Raw genomic sequence first — 19,853 nt, 5'->3', positions numbered from 1 at the left:
CCTGGGGAAGCTTCTCCAGCGAGTCCCCCACTTGCTCTCACTCTGCCTGAGCGCCTCCTCCCTCCCCTCTGGCCCTTCCAGGCTGCCCCCAGCCGGACCCAGGCCACCTCCTCTCTGATTCCCTGGCAAGGAGAGCCCACAGGCCTGTTACCATCTGACCCTGGCCCCCCCCCCCAAGTCCACGCACGCGCCCCCGGGGTGAACCTGGCTGGTTCTTGCTCATTGCCTCAGATGCACCTGGCACAGCACTGGGCTGGCATGGAAGGTGCTGGAGAACCCATGTGCTTGACAGGTTCAGGGCTAGAATCTCCCGCAGTCACCCCAGGCCCAGCATCAACCCCACTGAATGCCTCCAGGGATCAGCCAGTGCTAGAAAGTGGGAATACCGAGACCCGTGTGAGGTGACCCAGGATTAAGAGGACTGCAGTGCAGGAGGACAGTGGTTCTCAGTCTGGGGTGCCCTTAGGAACCACCTGGGGAGCGTTGCGTGACTGGTGCCTGTGCCCCCCCACAGAGCTGAAGTTGGACCTTCACCTTACAACGTATTCAAAAGTTAACTCAAAGTGGGGCAAAGACCTAAATGTAAGAGATAACGTGATAAAACTCTTAGAAGAAAACATAGTGGGCCCTGGTTGGGTAGGTCAGTTGGTTAGAGCATCATCCCAATACACCTTGGTCAGAGCACATATAAGAATCAACCAATGAATGCAAAAATAAGTGGAATGACAACTCAATCAATCTCTCTCTCCTGCCCCCTCTTTCCCTCTCTCTCCCTCTCTCACTCTCTTCCTGTATCTCTCTAAAATCAATCAATAAATTAAAAATAGCTGAAACCGGTTTGGCTCAGTGGATAGAGCGTCGGCCTGCGGACTGAGAGGTCCCAGGTTCGATTCCGGTCAAGGGCTTGTACCTTGGTTGCGGGCACATCCCCAGTGGGGGATGTGCAGGAGGCAGCTGATTGATGTTTCTCTCTCATCGATGTTTCTGACTTTGTCTCTCTCCCTTCCTCTCTGTAGAAAATCGGTAGAATGTATTTAAAAAAAAAAATAAAACAAAAAAAAATAAATTAAAAATATTTTTAAAAAGCACTGGCCAATTTTTCTCAGTGGTTAGAGTGGGTTCGAGTCCCAGTCAAGGGCATGTACTTCAGTTGCAGGCTTGATCCCCGGCCCCGTTGGACCAGGCACATGTGGAAGGCAACCAATGGATATGTCTCTCACATATCAATGTTTCTCTCTTTCTTTCCACCGCCTCTCTCTTTTCCCTCCCCTTCATTCACTCTCTCTAAAAAAATCAATGGAAAAAATATCCTCTAGTTTGGCCAGCATGGCTCAGTGGTTGAGCATTGACCTATGAACCAGGAGGTCACAGTATGATTCCAGGTCAGGGCACATGCCCAGGTTGCAGGCTCGATCCCCCGTGGGGGGCATGCAGGAGGCAGATCAATGAGTCTCATCATTGATGTTTCTATCTCTCTTCCTCTCCCTTCCTCTATGCAATAAATAAAAATATATTTTTTAAAAATAGTATGTATATTTAAAAATATCTCCTCAGGTGAGGATTAGAAAACACAAAGAAAACACGGGGAACCTGCATGATACTGGATTTGGCAGTGATTTTTTGGGTATAACACCAAAAGCATAGATAACAAAAGAAAAAATAAATTGGGCTTCATCAAAATTTAAGACTTTTGGGCATTAAGAGAGTAAAAAGAATGGGAGAAAATATTTGCAAATCATATATCTGAAAAAGGATTAATATTCAGAATCTGTGAAGAACTCTAAACAACAAAAAAACCCAAATAAGCTGGTTAAAAAATGAGCAAAGGACTTGAATAGACATTTCTCCAAAGATACACAGATGGCTAATAGGCACATGAAAAGCTGTTCAACATCATAAATCATTAGGGAAATGCAAATCAAAACTACAATGAAATACTGCTTTCTACCCATTAGGATGGCCATTATTTAAAACAACAAAACAGAAAATAGAAAGTGTTGGTGAGGTTGTGGAGAAATTGGGACTCTTCCCCATTGCTGACAGGGATGTAGACTGGGATGGCCACATTGGAAAACATAGATTACTAGAGGCCCAGTGCACAAAATCCATGCACTGGTAGGGTCCCTAGGCCTAGCCAGCGATTCTGGGCCGATTGGGGCCTTCTAGCAGCCGTCCTGGTCATTCCTTCGTTCTGCACTGCCCCCTGGTGGTCAGTGCATGTCATAGTGAGCGATCAGTCTCCCCGTTGAACTCCTGCAGGGACAATTTGCATATTAGGCATATATATATATATATATATATATATATATATATATATATATATATATATATATATATAGACTAGAGGCCCGGTGCACAAAAATTTGTGCACTTGGGTGGGAGGGGGGAGTCCCTCAGCCCGGCCTGTGCCCTCTCGCAGTCAGGAACCCCTCGGGAGATAACGACCTGCTGGCTTAGGCCTGCTCCCGGGTGGCAGAGGGCAGGCCCAATCCCTAGGTGCAGCCCCTGGTCGGGCTCAGAGCAGGGCTGATTGGGGAGTTGGGGCGCCGCCCCCTGTCACACTCAAGGCAGGGTTGATGGGGAGTTGTGGCACCACCCCCTGTCACGCACATAGCAGGGCCAATCAGGGGGTTGGGGCGCTGCCCCTGTCACTCACAGAGCAGGGCCCATCAGGGGGGTTGGGGCTCCGTACCCTGTCACGCACAGAGCAGGGTCGATCAGGGGATTGGGGAGCTCCCCCCTGTCACGCACAGAGCAGGGCCCATCAGGGGGTTGGGGCACCGCCCCCTGTCACACACAGAGCAGGGCGGATCAGGGGGTTGGGGCGCCGCACCCTGTCATACACAGAGCCGCAGGGCGATCAAGGGGTTGGGGAGCTCCCCCCTATCAGGCACAGAGCAGGGCTGATCAGGGGGTTGGGGCGCCTTCCCCTGTCAGGAACAGAGCAGGGCAGATAGGGAGGTTGTGGCCCCGCCCCCTGTCACACACAGAGCCACAGGGCGATCAGGGGGTTTGGGCGCTGCCCCCTGTCACGCTGATCCCGGTGCCAGGAGGCCTCGCGGCTCTGCTGATCCTGGTGCTGGAGGCATATTACCATTTTACTATATAGGATCGAGGCCTGGTGCACAGGTGGGGGCCGGCTGGTTTGCCCTGAAGGGTGTCCTAGATCAGGGTGGGGGTCCCCACTGGGGTGCCTGGCCAGCCTGGATGAGGGGATGATGGCTGTTTGCAGCTGGTCACACACCCTTCAGGGTGGGGGTCCCCATTGGGGTGCCTGGCCAGTCTGGGTGAGGGGCTGAGGGCTGTTTTCAGGCTGGAGGGTGACGGAAGCTCCCAACCGCTCCTTTTTTTCTTTTCCTTTTTTTATTCTGGGCCAGCTTTAGCTCTGAGGCTTGGCTCCAGCTCTTAGGCCTTGGCTGCTGAAAGCAGGTATCTGGTTTGTTTGGGTTCTATAATCGAAACACTGTTTCAACTCCAGCTCTGAGAGCCTGGCTGGCTAAAAGCAGGTTTCTGGGGTTTTGTTTAGCTTCTATATTTGTAACAATGTTTCAAACTGCAAGCTCAGAGGCCGGCAAGGCAGGCGGGGAACGTTGGATTCCTCCATCACTGAAGCAAGCAAGCCTCATGTTCGCTTCCAGCTGCCTGGCTGCCGGCCACCATCTTGGCTGGCAGTTAATTTGCATATCGCCCTGATTAGCCAATGGGAAGGGTAACGGACATACAGCTAATTACCATGTTTCTCTTTTATTAGATAGGATGATCCAAAATTCCACTTCCAGGTATCTACCCAAAAGAATTAAAAGCAGAGGTTGGAACTGATACTGGAACAACAATGTTCACAGCAGCACTATTCACAACGGCCAAAAGGAGAAACAACCCACATGCCCATTGGTGGATGAATGGATAAACTAAATGTGGTATCTGTGGGGTGGAATATTATTTGGCCATAAAAAGGAATGAAGTACTGATACATGCTACATGCATGAACCTTGAAAACCTTACGCTAAGTGAAAGAAGCCAGGCACAGAAGGAAAAATATTGTGTGCTTCCACATAATATGAGGTGCCTAGCGTATGCAGAGTCATAGACACAGAAGGTAGAAAGGTGGTTGCCAGGGGATGGGGGAGGTGGCATGGGGAGTGACTGTTTTATGGATATAGAATTTCAGTTTGGGATGATGACATGTTCTAGAGATGGATGGTGGTGGTGATGGTTGGATGACAATGTGAATATACTTAATATACTGAACTGTACACTTACAAATGGTTAACATGGTCAAGTTTATGTATATTTTGCCACAATTGAAAAATAGTGTTGCAGGTGATTCTCATGTACATCTGGAATAGGCCAGAGGATTGGCATGAAAATCAGTTACACTTACATATTACAGGTCTGTGATAGACGGGGTGTGAAGGGGTCAGGAGTCAGGGGTCAGGGGAGATATCTTCCCCCTATGAGGCAGGCTACTATGATGATTAGGTCAGTTCTAGAGCCACACTGCTTGGTTTCAAATCCCACCCAGCTCAGCGAGTTTTGTGCAGTAACTTGGGCAAGTTGCTACTCAGCACCTCAGCTTCCTCATCTATAAAAAGGGCATAATGATTATGCCTGCCTGACAGGAAAGCTCTGAGGTTAAACAAGGTGATTCACGTTAAACATTCAGGACAGTATCTGCTCAATAAGTATGAGCAACGTTATGGGAACACGAACATACCATAACTTATTGATCAACTTCCCAACTATCACATTTAGGTTTTCTCCCTTTTCCGATGTAACAAAATTGCAGAGGACATTTCTGTGTCTGTTGTCCTGAGCACATGCAAGATTGTCTCAAGAATGCGTTCCGAGAGGTGGCATTCCTGTCGTAGCTGCGGGCAGGGTCACCTTTACGAGGCATGGCCACCACGTCTCAGCATTGGGGAGAGCGCTGGGTCTCTTTGAAAGAATCATTTCAGTGAGTTAAATATGTGAACCCTGTGTTCAGACGTGTGAGCCCTGCAGACGATGAAAGGTGGCCGCAGTTGAGATGCCGTGACAGAACACCAACGCCAACTGGCTTAAAGCACCGCCGCTCAAGCCCTGCTGTGCGGACAGACCACGTATTGCCTGTTACAGTGCAGGCTTTGAAACAGATTCTCAGAGTGCGGTGGGGCCTGACATCCTCCATGTCTAACCAGCTCCCAGGTGATGCTGGTGTTGGTGGTCCACCAGCCACACAGTTCGTAGCAAGGGTTCTCAAACGCTGCACACGGAAAATCCTGCAGGAAGTTTTTAAAAAAATACATATATATAGTTTTATTGATGTCATAGAGGAAGGGAGAGGGAGGTCAAAACAGCAATGATAAGAGGGAATCATTGATAGGCTGCCTCCTGCACACCCCACACTGGGGGTTGAGCCTGCAACCTGGGCATGTGCCCCAACTGGGAATCAAACCATGACCTCCGGGTTCATAGGTCGATGCTGAACCACTGAGCCACACTGGCTGGGCGAACCTGGGGAAATTTTTTTAAAAAATACTGAATCTTGACTCCTACACTGAGCATCTGACTTAATTGGTGTGGGGCAAGTTTTTCAAGCCTCCCAGGTATTCTAATGGGCAGCCAAGTTAGGGTACGACTTGCTTAAGCAAAAAGAAGACTCATTGTGACACTCCCTCCATGACTCCACCCCCTCCTTACAGGAAACCAACTCCTTCCACCCTCGGGGAGGAGGTTCGGCCCTTCGCCAGCTCCCCCTCAGGTCACAAAATGGCTGCCACATTCCAGACATCACATGCAAACTCCACCGCGTCCAACAAGATAAGGGACTGTTTTTCCCCAGGTCTCTTATCATCCGCAAGGAAGGCTTTCCTGGGTCCTTGCCCTCTGCTCTGACTGCCCAGGGGAACAGCGTGTCGCAAATGACTGAGATCGTGCTTCAAAGTGGGGTCCCTCATCAGCGTCACCTGAGCACTCAGTAGAAACGTACATTCTCAAGCCCTACCTCAGACCCACCGAATCCGAGACTTTGGGGATGCGGCCCTGTCTGTGTTCATTTTTTTTTATTAAATATATTTCTTTATTGATTTCAGAGAGGAAGGAAGAGGGAGAGATAGAAACATCAATGATGAGAGAGAATCATTGATTGGCTGCCTCCTGCACGCCCCCTACTGGGGAATGAGCCCGCAACCCAGGCATGTGCCCTTGGCCGGAATCGAACCTGGGACCCTTCAGTCCGCAGGCTGACGCTCTATCCACTGAGCCAAACTGGCTAGGGCATGGCCCTGTGTTCTAATAAGTCCTTCAGGTGAACCTGATGCACGTTCAAGTTTGAGAACCGGTAGCTTAAACTTTACGCCATAGCCCAGTGGTTCTCAGCCTGGGTTGATTTTGCCCCCCAGGAGACACTTGGCAATTCTGCAGACATTCTCGGGGGGGGGGGGTCACCACTAAGTGTGGGTGCTATTGACATCTAGTGGGCAGAAGAGGGCAGAGGCGGTCCCCCAACAAAGAATGGTCCAGCCCAAAACATCAGTCATGCCCAAGGTGTGAGGAGGCCGCTCAGCATTTCCTCTGAGTCAGTGCAGTCGGGACCAGGGAGGAATGGCTGTTGGTCAGACAACCGAGAGCATCTGCTACGAAAAGTCGCTCTCACACTGTGTCAGGCATCCCCGCCATTGTGCCCACACTGTCCCTGCGAAGAGCAGCCCTTACTTTAGAAATGACCCAGAAACACAGAGTCGGGGACCTGCGGGATCAAAGGGGTTTCTGTTCGTCGGGATGAGCGCACGGCCCCTCGCTGCGTCCTCTGGGAGGCTGGGGGACACTCGGGGGGTTGGGGACGGCCGGAGTCATACTGGCTTACTCCAGTAATTACCGTTATTGGCAGTGGGGTTTTATCCGGAGCGAATCATCTCTCTAAATTTAGTGTGTGGTTTTAAAGGTTGGCTGAATCCCTAAGTGTGATTTTTGCACAGTTTTGGAGCCAATTATTCCAAGAAAGCAGCTCCGTCGTATCCCGCGAGCCGTGGCGCAGCTGGAATTGGATGTGCAGGAACCCTCCTTTTGGGCCCCGTCAAGTGTGTAACGTTGGCCATGCCTGCATTTGTGTGTTTGTTTTTTAAAATGTTTGCTTTTTTTTTTTACTGATTTGAGAGGGAGAGGAAGGGAGAGGGAGAAACAGATACATAGAAACATCGATGAGAGAGGAACGTCAACATTGGTCAGCTGCCTCCTGCAAGCCTTACCGGGGATCGAGCTGGCAACCAGGGCATGTGTCCCGACCAGGAACTGAACCGTGACCTCCTGGTGCAGGGTCGATGCTCAGCCATCGAGCCACTGTGGCCGGGCTCATCTGTGTGTTTTGCCCATTCCTTCCAGCACTGTCCCTTTGAATGTGGACATTGTCCAGTATGATAGCCACGGGCCACACGGGCTGCTGAGCCCTTGAAAGGTGGCTAGTGCGGCTGAGGGATTGACTTTCTTTTTTTAGGAATTGAATCTTCTTTTTTTTTTTGCAGTTAAAATGCTTTTATTTTTGGTGAAATGATTTATTCCTAAAAGGATGTAGAGCTTATAAGTGTCATGTTATGGAATAAACACAGCTCTAGTGGTATTTTTTGCGGTGGGGGGGAGGAGGTCTAGTTTTGGACAAGTTGAATTACAGAGTTCTTGCCTGGCTTATTGGGATTTCTGGTTGCCTAGGGCATCCATGGAAAGCAGGGGAGCCGGCCGTTGTACGGTGCCTGGAGGGAGGCGGACATTTGTTGTCACCGGGAATGAAGAGCGAGGGAGAGGCGTCTGAGAGGGAGACGGTGCAGGAAGCTGAGCTCTTCCCTCGGCCTTGCTCCTTCAGCAGGAATTGAATTTTCGATTGTATTTCATTGTATTTAACTTCAATGTAAATAGTCGATGGACAGTGCCACCCTGGACGCCCTGAGCGTCCCCGTGGCGCTGGGCAGGGTGCTGGCTCCTGGTGCGTCCCCGGAGGACACAGCCCATGGACTGCTTGGAGCTGGGCGAGGCTGGCAGGACCCCTGTCCAGTTGCTCTCGGCTGAAAGCCCCCGTACTCCAGACGGGGTCGGTTATCTCGAATACTGCTAAAAGCTGTACCCAATCGAGCATTTCCCGAGCGGAGGCAGCTGGGAATTTTCTCAGTTCGACATAGAAATATTGGTTATTCAATGCCAATCAGAAACTCTACCTGATAATTCAGTCATTTGTTTTCCAATTTAAAAAGATTACTTAGCACGTGTAGTTTGTTTGATAGAGAAAAATCTTCTGAATTTTCTTTGATCGTTTTTTGTTTAAAATCCCTTCCTCCTCATGAGTCAGCGTGGCCCTGTCTTCTGGCCCAGGGAGTGCCTAGTGGGACTCGCACCGCCGTCTGTCCAGCGCGCCGTCCGTCCAGTGCGCTGTTTGTCCGTCCAGTGCACCGTCCGTCCAGTGCGCCGTCCGTCCAGTGCGCTGTTTGTCCAGTGCGCCGTCCGTCCAGTGCGCTGTTTGTCCAGCGCGCCGTCCGTCCAGTGTGCTGTTCGTCCAGCGCGCCGTCCGTCCAGTGCGCTGTTCGTCCAGCGCGCCGTCCGTCCAGTGTGTTGTTCGTCCAGCGCGCCGTCCATCCAGTGCGCCGTTTGTCCAGCGCGCCGTCCGTCCAGTGCGCTGTTTGTCCAGCGCGCCATCCGTCCAGTGCGCCGTTTGTCCAGCGCGCCGTCCGTCCAGTGCGTTGTTCGTCCAGCGCGCCGTCCGTCCAGTGCGCCGTTTGTCCAGCGCGCCGTCCGTCCAGTGCGCCGTTTGTCCAGCGCGCCGTCCGTCCAGTGCGCCGTTTGTCCAGCGCGCCGTCCGTCCAGTGCGCCGTTTGTCCAGCGCGCCGTCCGTCCAGTGCGCCGTTTGTCCAGCGCGCCGTCCGTCCAGTGCGCTGTTTGTCCAGCGCGCCGTCCGTCCAGTGTGTTGTTCGTCCAGTGCGCCGTCCATCCAGCGTGCCGTCCATCCGTCCAGTGCGCCGTCCATCCGTCCAGTGCACTGTCCATCCATCAGTGCACCGTCCATCCAGTGCGCTGTCCATCCGTCTAGTGCGCCGTAGGTGAGCGCGATGCAGTTCTTACTAGGGTGTGGGTGCGCGATGCAGTTCTTACTAGGGTGTGGGTGCGGACCAGTCGTTGTTGGGTGATTGTAGGATGTCCGTGTCCAGTCTCAAGGCAGTACTTCTTGGTGCTGCTGGCCCGTGGACTGTGGGCCTGGGGCGGGCCGATCTCACTGTTGGCCAAGAGGCTTCCCAGCTCCCATTTTTGCTTCCTGTGGCAGGTCTGGTGGTGCTCCTGCCAGTTGTCCCGAGAGATGCCCATGGTTCGACGCCAGCTGGAAAGAGCGTTACTTTCCACACAGTAGACGTGCAGTGTTATGTTAGTTTCAGGTGTATGGCGGTGAAGAGCCATTCATACAACTTACGAAGTGACCACCCTCATAAGCCTAGTGCCCTCTGACACCATCATAGTCATTGTCATGTGATTGCCTAGATCAGTGATGGCGAACCTTTTGAGCTCGGCGTGTCAGCATTTTGAAAACTCTAACTTAACTCTCGTGCCGGGTCACATATAGATATTTTTTGATATTTGCAACCATAGTAAAACAAAGACATATTTTTTATATTTATTTTATATATTTAAATGCCATTTAACAAAGAAAAATCAACCAAAAAAATGAGTTCGCGTGTCACCTCTGACACGCGTGTCATAGGTTCGCCATCACTGGCCTACATCCTCGCTGCTTGAATAGCATGCTGTGTCCCAGGGTGTGCGGGCTGCCCTGGCAGTCAGCCGCCCGACAGCTTGCCCGTGGCTTTCGCCTTGGCCAGTGGCTGGGACAGGCGGGGAGAGTGACCAGCCCCTTTGAGGGCGGCGCTGTGGAGAAGGTGCGACAGGCCAGGACAGCTCTTGAAGTGTGGTCACGGGAACACCTGCATCAACCGCCATGGGGACCACCTAGAAAGAAGGCCATAGGCCCCACCACAGACCGACCGTGGTGCCTGGTACATTGGTGACCCCTACCCCACCTCTTGCTAGTCACACCTGGCGAAGCGCCCCTGACCTGGGCTTGGCCCTCTGATTTGCTCTGGGCAGCATGATGGGAGGAGAGGCTCCATGGATAAGTGCTCGCACGTTGGAACCTGTCCCTGTGGAATGTACTGTGTGAGTAGGTTCAGGCACCCTGCTGGAGAGCCACGTGGGGGAGGGGAGGGGCGGGGAGGGGGTGGGACAGGCGCCCGGCTGCAGGCTACGCCACCGTCTCAGCACAGGGTGTCATGTGAGTGAAGAAGCTGCCTGGCACTTCAGCCTCAGCTGAAGCCACGCGGAAGAGAAGAACCCCCACCTGGACCCAGCCATCCCGCAGAATCACAAAATATAGTAAGTTGTTTTTTTTTTAAATTTATTTCAGAGAGGAAGGGAGAGAGAGAGAGAGAGAAACATCAATGATGAGAATCACTGACTGGCTGCCTTCTGCACGCCCCCTACTGGGGATCGAGCCCACAACCTGGGCATGTGCCCTGGGCTGGAATGGAACCTGGGACCCTTCAGTCCCCAGGCCAATGCTCTATCCACTGAGCCCAGCCAGCTAGGGCATAAGTCATTGCTATAAGCGCTGAATTCTGGGGAGCTTTGTTATGCAGCAATAGACGGCTGAAACGCTGCTGAATCAGAGCCTTGGTGGCCGTGCCCTTTGTGGCCACACTTCCCATCGTAAACCACTTCCAGGTGTTCTGATGCCGCTGGAGCCTGAGAGCCCTGGGCAGGGAAAAGGCCCAATTCCAGTGGCCTGAGCGGCGTTTCTGGCCCAGGTCCATGGCGCCCCTCAGCCTCCAGCTCCTGTGTGTCACGCAGAGGCGAGTGAGACGCCAGAGACGCACAGGGAGGAGGACAGTGCTTTGTGAATCTGAACCCCACATGGGAGCCAGGGCGCAGTAGCCTCCTTTTTTATTTTTTAAAACATATTTTTATTGATTTCAGAGAGGAAGGGAAAGGGAGAGATAGAAACATCAATGATAAGCGAGAATTATTGACCCGCTGCCTCCTGCACGCCCCCTACTGGGGATCGAGCCCACAACCCGGGCATGTGCCCGGCCAGGAATGGAACCATGACCTCCTGGTTCATAGGTCAATACTCAACCACTGAGCACACCGGCCGGGCCTCTCTTTATTTTTTTATTTTTAGTTTAAGTGTAACATATACAGTGAGGTCCACAAATCTTAGGTATGCAACTTAGTGATGTGTACATGCGTGGACACCCGTGAAACCACCACTCAGATGAGGACAGAGAACATCCCAGCACCCCGGAAGGTACCCTCATGCCCTCATGCTCCCTCCTATTGATGCTTCCTGGAGCAGCTGCTGTTCTGACTTCTCTCTGTAGATTAGGTTTGCCCGTTCTTGCTCGATTTAGCTGTAGTGTTTTGTGTTTTTAAAGAATAGTTTCCTACACGCCCCCCACCGGGGATCGAGCCTGCAACCTGGGCATGTGCCCTGACCAGGAATCGAATGGGCAGCCTCCTGGTGCACTGGCTGATGCCCAGCCATCTGCCCACAGCAGCCAGAGTGTAGCTGTAGTGTCTTTGTGTCTCTTCGAATAGATTTTTTAGTGGTTCCCTCGGTATTACTCTTTTATATACACAACTTACCACAGTCTACCTGTGTCCACACTGACCAGTTAGAGGGAGGTGTAGGAAATTTATCTCTTTAGGTCCCTTACCCTGCCCCACTTATCATCTGATTTTAATAAGCATTTCCTTTACATACTTCGAGAAACACATTGGTCAATGTTATAACTTTTTCTTTGACCCTCACACATAATTTAGAAAACTCAGGAGGATAAGGAAATCCTATCATATTTACTCATATTTTTACTCTTTCTATCGGTCGAATTTCCCCCCGATGCGCCCAGATTCCTTCTTTCATCCTTTCCTTCCTGTTCTAAGAATTTCCTTCAGCCATTCTTGCAGGGCAGGTCTGCCAACAGCACATCCTCTCCGTTCTCCTTCCTCTGGGAGCCTCCATTTCTCCTTCTGTCCTGACGGCTGTTTTCACCGAGTGTCGTATTCCGAGGGGGCAGCCTTTTCCACCAGGAGCTGAAATGTGCCCTGCCCCTGCGGCCTCGTGGCTTCTGTGAGAAACCTGCCGTCATGTGAATGATTTTTCCTTTTGGGGTAAGGCGTCGCTTTTGACATGTTTTCTTTGTCTTTAGTTTTCAGGAGTTTGATTCCAATGTGTCTTCGAGTGGGTTTTCCCAGTTTACCTGTTTGGAGGTTATTAAGCTCCTGAAATCTGTAGATAGATGTCTTTTGCCAAATTTGGGTGTTTTTCCAGCCACTATCTCTTTGAATACTTTCTCAGCCCCACGCTCTCCTCTCCGTCTGGGACTCGGACAGAATGTTGGGGCTTTTGTTGTAGGCCCACAGGTTCCTGGTCAGTGCTCATTCCTCTTTTCCAGCCCATTTCCTCTCTGTTCCAATGGGCTGGTGTTTACATCTCTATCTCCAAGTTCACGGACCTTTCCCGTACTATTCCATTCTGCTGATGAGCTCGGCTAATGAGCTTTCAGTACTAAAATTTCCATTAGGCTCTTGTACTTCGTTGCGAAGGCTTTCTGCTTTTTCATTTGTTTCGAGTGTGTACGTAATTGCTTGTTGAAACCGTCTTAAGACTGCAGCTTTAACACCCTTGTTAGAAAATTCCAGCGTTGTGTCATCTTGGTGGCATCTGTTGGTTGGGCCTTTCCTCCTCCTGGTTGCGATTTCCCTGGGTCTTGGTGTGACAGGCTCATGTTTGGTCTCCTGGACATCGGGTGTTATGTTATGAGACACGGCTCTTAGTTAACTCTTCTGTCTTAGCAGCCTTCCTCCAGCACGGGGCCTTATTGGTGCTGAGGGGCTGGGGGGAGTCCAGGTTCCCCACTTGACCTTAGTTGACATCCTGGTGGGAAACGGGTGCCTCCTTGCTGCTGGGCAGGGTGGGAGTTCCAGCTTCCCATCAGACCTCCACTGACACCTCCCGGCCTGGGAAGGGAGGGCCCTTGTTACTGCTGCCCATGTGTTCTTTTTGTTGTTGTTGTTGCATATCTCCTTTAAAAAAAAACCACACCCACAATTCTTTATTGTTGAAAATATTACGTATGTCCCCCCTTTTCCTCCCATTGACCTCATCCATCCCCCTCCGCACCCCCACCCCCTTCCCCAGGCTGGAAGCACCTTGTTGTCTGTGTCCATGGGCCATGCATATATGCATTCAAGGTCTTTGGTTGATTACCTCCCACCCACTCCCCCTCCCCCGCCTTTTCTCTGAGATTCCCCACTCTGTTCCATGCTTCCATGTCTCTGGATCTACTCCATTCATTAGTTTATCTTGTTACTTAGATTCCATATATGAGTGAGATCATGTGATACTTGTCTTTCTCTGACTGACTTATTTCACTCAGCATGAAACTCTCAAGGTCCCTCCATGCTGTCTCATAGGGTAAGAGATTCTTCTCTCTTACAGCTGCATAGTATTCCATGGTGTAAATGTACCACAGCTTTTTTATCCATTCATCTACTGATGGGCACTTGGGCTGTTTCCAGATCTTAGCTATTGTAAATTGTGCTGCTATGAACATAGGGGCGTATACATTCTTTCTGATTGGTGATTCGGGTTTCTTAGGATATATTCCCAGAAGTGGGATCACTGGGTCAAATGGCAGTTCCCTTTTTAATTTTTTGAGGAAACTCCATACTGTTTTCCGTAATGGCTGCACCAGTCTGCATTCTCACCAGCAGTGTACTAGGGTTCCCTTTTCTGCACATCCTCACCAGCACTTGTCATTTGTTGATCTGTGGATGGTAGCCATTCTGACAGGTGTGAGGTGATACCTCATTGTTGTTTCTTTGTTTGTTTGTGTTTTTTAAAAAATATATTTTATTGATTTTCTACAGAGAGGAAGGGAGAGGGATAGAGAGTTAGAAACATCGATGAGAGAGAAACATCGATCAGCTGCCTCCTGCACACCCCCTACTGGGGATGTGCCCGCAACCAAGGTACATGCCCTTGACCGGAATCGAACCTGGAACCCTTGAGTCTGCAGGCCGACACTCTACCCACTGAGCCAAACCGGCCAGGGCCCTCATTGTCGTTTTAATTTGCATCTCTCTGATGATCAATGACTTTGAGCATCCTATATAATAAAACCCTAAAATGCAACTAGACCGAACGACAGCACGACCAGTCACTTTGGCACGCACTGACCACCAGGGGGCAGAAGCTTAACACAGGACCTGCCCTCTGGTGGTGGGAGCACCACTCAGCCAGAAGCTGGGCTCACTGCTGGTGAGCTCAGCGGCAGTGGCAGGAGCCTCTCCTGCCTCCACTGCAGGCGGACGATAAGGAGTGAGGGGTCCTGGACTGTGAGAGCCCAGGACTGCGAGAGGGATGTCTGACTGCCAGCTTAGGCCTGAGCCAGCAGGCGGACATCTCCCGAGTGGTCTCGGACTGCAAGAGGGCGCAGGCCCAGCTGAGGGACCCCTCTGCACAAATTTCATGTACTGGGCCCCTAGTTTTTTCACATGTCTCTTAGCCATCTGTATGTCCTCTTTGGAGAAGTGTCTCTTTAGGTCCTTTGCCCATTTTTTAATTGGATTGTTTGTCTTCCTTTTTTTAAGTTGTATAAGCTCCTTATATATTTTGGATATTAACCCTCTATCAGATGTACCATTGGCAAATATGTTCTCTCATACAGTGGGCTCCATTTTCATTTTGTTGATGGTTTCTTTTGCTGTGAGGAAGTTTTTTATTTTTATGTCCCATTTGTTTATTTTCTCCTTAGTTTTCTTTGTCCTAGTAGATGTATCCGTAAACATATTGCTACAAGAATTGTCTGAGATTTTGTTGCCTATGGTTTCTTCTAGGATTTTTATGATTTCACAACTTACGTTTAAATCTTATATCCATTTTGAGTTTATTCTTGTGTATGGTGTAAGTTGGTGGTCCGGTTTTATTTTTTTGCATGTATCTATCCAATTTTCCAACACCATTTATTGAATAAACTGTCTTTATTCCATTGTATGCTCTTACCTTTGTCAAATATTAATTGAGCGTAATAGCTTGAGTCGATTTCTGGGCTCTCCGTTCTATTCCATTGATCTATATGCCTGTTCTTGTGCCAGTACCAGGCTGTTTTGATTACAGTGGCTTTGTAGTATAACTTGACATGTGGTATTGTGATTCCTCCAACTTGTTTTTTCTTTCTCAAGATTGCTGCACCTATTCGGGGTCTTTTTTGATTCCATATAAATTTTTGGAGTGTTTGTTCTAGATCTGTGAAATATACTGTTGGTATTTTAATAGGGATTGCATTGAATCTGTAGATTGCCTTGGGTAGTATGGACATTTTAATGATTCTGATTCTACCAATCCATGTACACGGTATATTCTTCCACTTGTTTATATCTTCTTCTCTCTCTTTTTTCAATGTCCTGTAGTTTTCTGAGTACAGGTCTTTTGCCTCCTTGGTTAAGTTTATTCCTAAGTATCTTAATTTTTGTTGTTGCAGTGATAAATAGGATTGTTTGTTTAGTTTCTCTTTCCGAGAATTCATTATTGGTGTATCAAAAAGCCTTTGATTTTTGAGTGTTGATTTTGCATCCTGCTGCACTGCCAAATTCATTTATTAAGTCTAGTAGTTTTTTGGTGGAGTCTTTAGGGTTTTCTATGTATAATATCATGTCACCTGCGAATAATGACTGCCCTGTGTTCTTTACTAACCTTATTGCTGGGTGACGGTGACAGTCCCGACTAGGCCTCCTCTGACACCGGCCCAGCGTGCAAGGGAGAGTGCCTTGTTACCATTGGGGGGGTGGGAATAGCCCAGCTCCCCACTCATTCTTCTCTGTTACCACCCTGGTGGTGGGGCTGGGGCACTGGATACAGCCAGGCCAGGCTCATGGGAGTTGGGGTGGGGCTAGAGCCACAGGTTTTCCATGGTGCTTGGCTAGAGTAGGGCAGTGGTCGGCAAACTCATTAGTCAACAGAGCCAAATATCAGCAGTACAACGATTGAAATTTCTTTTGAGAGCGAAATTTTTTAAACTTAAACTATATAGGTAGGTACATTGTTATTAACTTAATTAGGGTGCTCCTAAGCTGGCCTTTGCTAAAAACGTCCTCAATCTGATTGAGGTACGTTTGCTGAGGTCGATCCCTTCCAACTCTCCCATCCACACTCGTCTTGTATACTTGTTTCAGATAGAGGAGTGTGCATGGGAGAGTTGGAAGGGGTCGGCCTCAGCGAACGTACCTCAAAACAATGTACCTCCCCCGCGCTGTGTATCCCGGGGCCCGCCTGCGCCGTGTCTCCCATCGCCCTACCGACCGACACCCCCCACTTCTTCTAACGCCACTTCTTCAAAATAGACTCGCTCAGGCCGAAAACCGACTTCTGCGCATGGGCCACGAAGTTTCAATTGCACTGTACATGCGCGCCCGCATGCGGTATTTTGTGGAAGAGCCACACTCAAGGGGCCAAAGAGCCGCATGTGGCTCGCGAGCCGCGGCTTGCCGACCACCGGAGTAGGGCATTTATTGTCTTAAAGAATTTTGTCATGCTAGACTGCACCTTCCAGTCCTCTGGCTGGAGAGGCAGGTTGCTGACGTCTCCAGCAGCTAATCCAGGATATACTGGGTGAGAAGAAAGCCGGAGGACTCACTGCTGCGTTGCTCCGTGGACCCTGAGGTCCCTCGCCAGGCTGCCTTCTTCTCTCCCCTTCCAGAGCCTTCATAGGTTTCTCACTTTTTATTTTTACGTATGTGTGTATTTATTTTTTTTATTTTTGTTGATTTCAGAGAGGAAGGGAAAATGGAGAGAGAGAGAGAAACATCAACGAGGAGAGAGAATCATTGAACCATTGGTCAGCTGCCTCCTGCAGGCTCCACACTGGGGATCGAACCCGCAACCCGGGCATGTGCCCTGACTGGGAATCGAAGTGTGACCTCCTGGTTCATAGGTCACGCTCAGCCACTGAGCCACGCCGGCCAGGCCCTAGGTTTGTTTTATATATGAAGGCCGGGGTCAGCTGAACCCCACAGGAGGAACAGGGAGGAGTGCGTCTGCTCCCCTCGCGCAGGAGCCAGCGGTCTTGGTCTTGAACTCTGTGTACATAGAGCCCTCTGTGTGTGTTCTCTTAAGTCTGGCTTCTCTTGCTCAGCAAGATGCTGTGAGGTTTTCCCACGCGATTGTGTTTTCATTGCTGTAGAGCGGCGATTGTCAACCCTGTTCACCTCACGGCACACATAACCTAATTACTAAAATTCTGCGGCACACCAAAAAAATAGATAATATTTTTTGCCAACCTGACAAAAAATAGCTATCATTTTGACTCATTCACACTGGACGCCTATTGTTGTGTTGGCTGTTGTCATTTATTTTATTTGACCATCGGAGGGAAAAGAGGTCAGTGCCCTTGACCAGACAGGTATTGCATGTTTTAAAAATTCTTGCTGCAGTTGAAAATTCTCGCAGCGGCTGAAAATCGCCGCTGTATAGTATTCAACTGTGTGAACAAACCACCCGGAGGTAGAACTTGCACCGTGGAAAAGCAAACCGCCCCTACTGTGTGCAGCAAAGCACACGGCCTGCTCACCGTCCTGTGTGGATGGCATGTGGGTCGCTTCAGGGTGGTGAGGCAGATGTTCGCGGGCAGGTGAGCGGTGGCCACCAGCACTCCCGTGGGAACGCACACTGCAGACGCCTCTGAAAGGGTCTTCCTGGCCCGGCCCTTGCCCTTTCTAGTCACTGCCACAGAAAAGCCAGTCATCTTTTAGGAACATGAATTGGATCTCACCCCATTGCTCAACAATACCAATGGCTTCCCTCTGTACTGAGATTAAAATCCAAAGTCCTCACCTAGGCCCACAAGGCCCTGCGGGCTCTGGCCCCTGCCAGCCTCTTCCTCACTCCTGCCCTGTCTGCTTCCTCTCCCTGCCAACCTCCCTTCGTCCACGCCCTCAATCTGCCCATCCGTCCATCTGTCCCCCCATTCAGTTTTGGGTGCCTGCAGTGTGCCTAGCTTACTCTGACCTCAGGACATTGACCCTTGCTGTTCCCTCTGCCAGAAACACTCTTCCCCCAAATCATCACCTACCTCCCTTTGCCCCTTTATTTAGGTCTTTGTTCAAATGTTATCTCTTTGAAGAAGGATTCTAAAATGCCCCCCTTCTTTCTTTCTCCCCCATATTCTTTCTCTTGGTAGCGCTGATCACTACATGAACTTCTAGTGTGTGTTTGCTGCGTGTATTCCTCTTGGCAGACGTGTTCATGGGGTTTTCTCATGGTTCTCTGCTGCGACCCACTGCCTGGAGCAGTGCTGTGCAGGGCAGGTACTCAGAATATTTGCATCAAACACGCTAGCACGGGAGCTGGTCAGACACGCCTCAGCTGGACACCAGCATCATCTCCCAGAGTCTCATGGGCGCGCCATCCACCTGGCACTCCTCACACGCGTCTCCTGGGATCCTGTGGCTGCAGACTTGGATCAGGAGGTTTGGGAGGGACCTGGGCTTTGAGTAGCAAGGCCTTAACCCTCTGAGCCTCAGTTTCCACACCTGTAAAATGGTTCGTTGTGCAAAACGAGGGGCAAGGCGCATATGTGCACGGCACCAGGACTTGGTGCTCGGTAAGTTTCTCTTGCCCCTCCTCTGAGCACCTTTCGGGGTCTGAAACTGGAAGTTGCCTTGGGTTTTCTCCCTCTGGTCCTCCTGTCCCCACAAGTTTATCCCCAGATGGACCCTCAGGGGAGCCTTGTCCATTTCATTTCTCCATTGCTAACCAGCCCTGCCTGTCATAGGCCAGGGTTTGGGGAGGATTCTGGCATTTTGGCAGTTATGGGGACATATGCAAATGAGATGCAAAGCAGCAGCTAATGGCTTTGATTGCATTTGTGCTGGGAACGCTGGGATAACTGCCTGGCTGGGGTGTGGGCAGTGACTGCTCTTGGGGTTGGGTGACAGGCAGTGACAGAAGGTGTCGGCTTCTCCCGGGGGCACAAGGGCAGCTGCTCAGGGGCCTGGGTGAGACCACATGTGTAGTCTGATCCCTTCTATGGAGTGGAACACGGTTAAGGTCCAGCAGTAGGGGCTGAGTTTGGGGACGGGGTGTGGTGGGCGGATATCTCTGGGCCTGTTGGGGCCTGCAATTGGGAGAGTAGAGGGGTGCAGACAGGTGACTTGGAGGCCCCTCCCAACAGCAGATGGGGCTGGATCAGGCTGACAGTGGGGGTGGGGTGGGTGGGGTGGGGATAGGTGCTCCCTGGGCTGGGGAAGGAGCGGGTGACAGAGGGTCAGCTTCTGCCACGGCGCCTGAGTGTGGGAGGGCAGAACTCGGGGGCCCACCAGGCAGCAGATGGGGCCGGATCAGGATGCCGGCTGGGTGGGAGGGGCAGCTGTCTTTGGTATCCCTGGAAGGAGCCGGCTCTTTAGTAGAAAGATGATCCTGGGCTGGGGGCTGGCAGGCGCCTGGGAACTCAATCCCTCCTCGCTTTCCAGGGAGCCGCTGCTCTCAGGTGCCAGGCATCCCCCCTCCTGGCCTGGCCTCAGCCTGACCCTCTGCTGAGAGCCTCCCGGCCGAGGGACACCCAGTGCAGCCTTCCAGTCCAGGGAAGGCCCGGCGGGAAGTCACCTGTCATTCTGGGGTCCTCACTCGTGCCCACTGTTTGACTGGCATTTCAAGTACATATGACCCTGCCCGGCCTGTGATGTAGGGAGAAGCAGCACACTTGCCCCTGAAACTCCCGCACACGGGGATCTTCCTCAGTGGAACCAGCGTGGGACCCGGGCAGAACTTGGCAGCAGGGGGTTCGGGTCCC

At 50.9% G+C, this 19,853-nt stretch overlaps 1 protein-coding gene across 3 annotated transcripts in view; it reads left to right on the top strand.

Moving 5' to 3' along the window:
• PACSIN1 (protein kinase C and casein kinase substrate in neurons 1) overlaps positions 1-19,853 on the top strand; it is a 63,216-nt gene that overhangs the window by 22,300 nt on the left and 21,063 nt on the right. Inside the window, exon 1 of one of the 3 annotated variants that reach the window (XM_059701925.1) lies at positions 10,238-10,380. The exons of the other annotated variants lie outside the window; for them this stretch is intronic. The gene's annotated coding sequence lies outside the window, so the exon portion shown is untranslated. Of the gene's footprint in view, positions 1-10,237; positions 10,381-19,853 lie in introns of those variants that run through there. 3 annotated transcript variants of the gene reach the window in all.

Source organism: Myotis daubentonii, chromosome 6 (genome assembly GCF_963259705.1).
Source record: "Myotis daubentonii chromosome 6, mMyoDau2.1, whole genome shotgun sequence".
NCBI classification, from domain to species: Eukaryota; Metazoa; Chordata; class Mammalia; order Chiroptera; family Vespertilionidae; genus Myotis; species Myotis daubentonii.
Note: the sequence above shows the minus strand (reverse complement) of the source record. Positions and strands in the feature narration are given on the sequence as shown.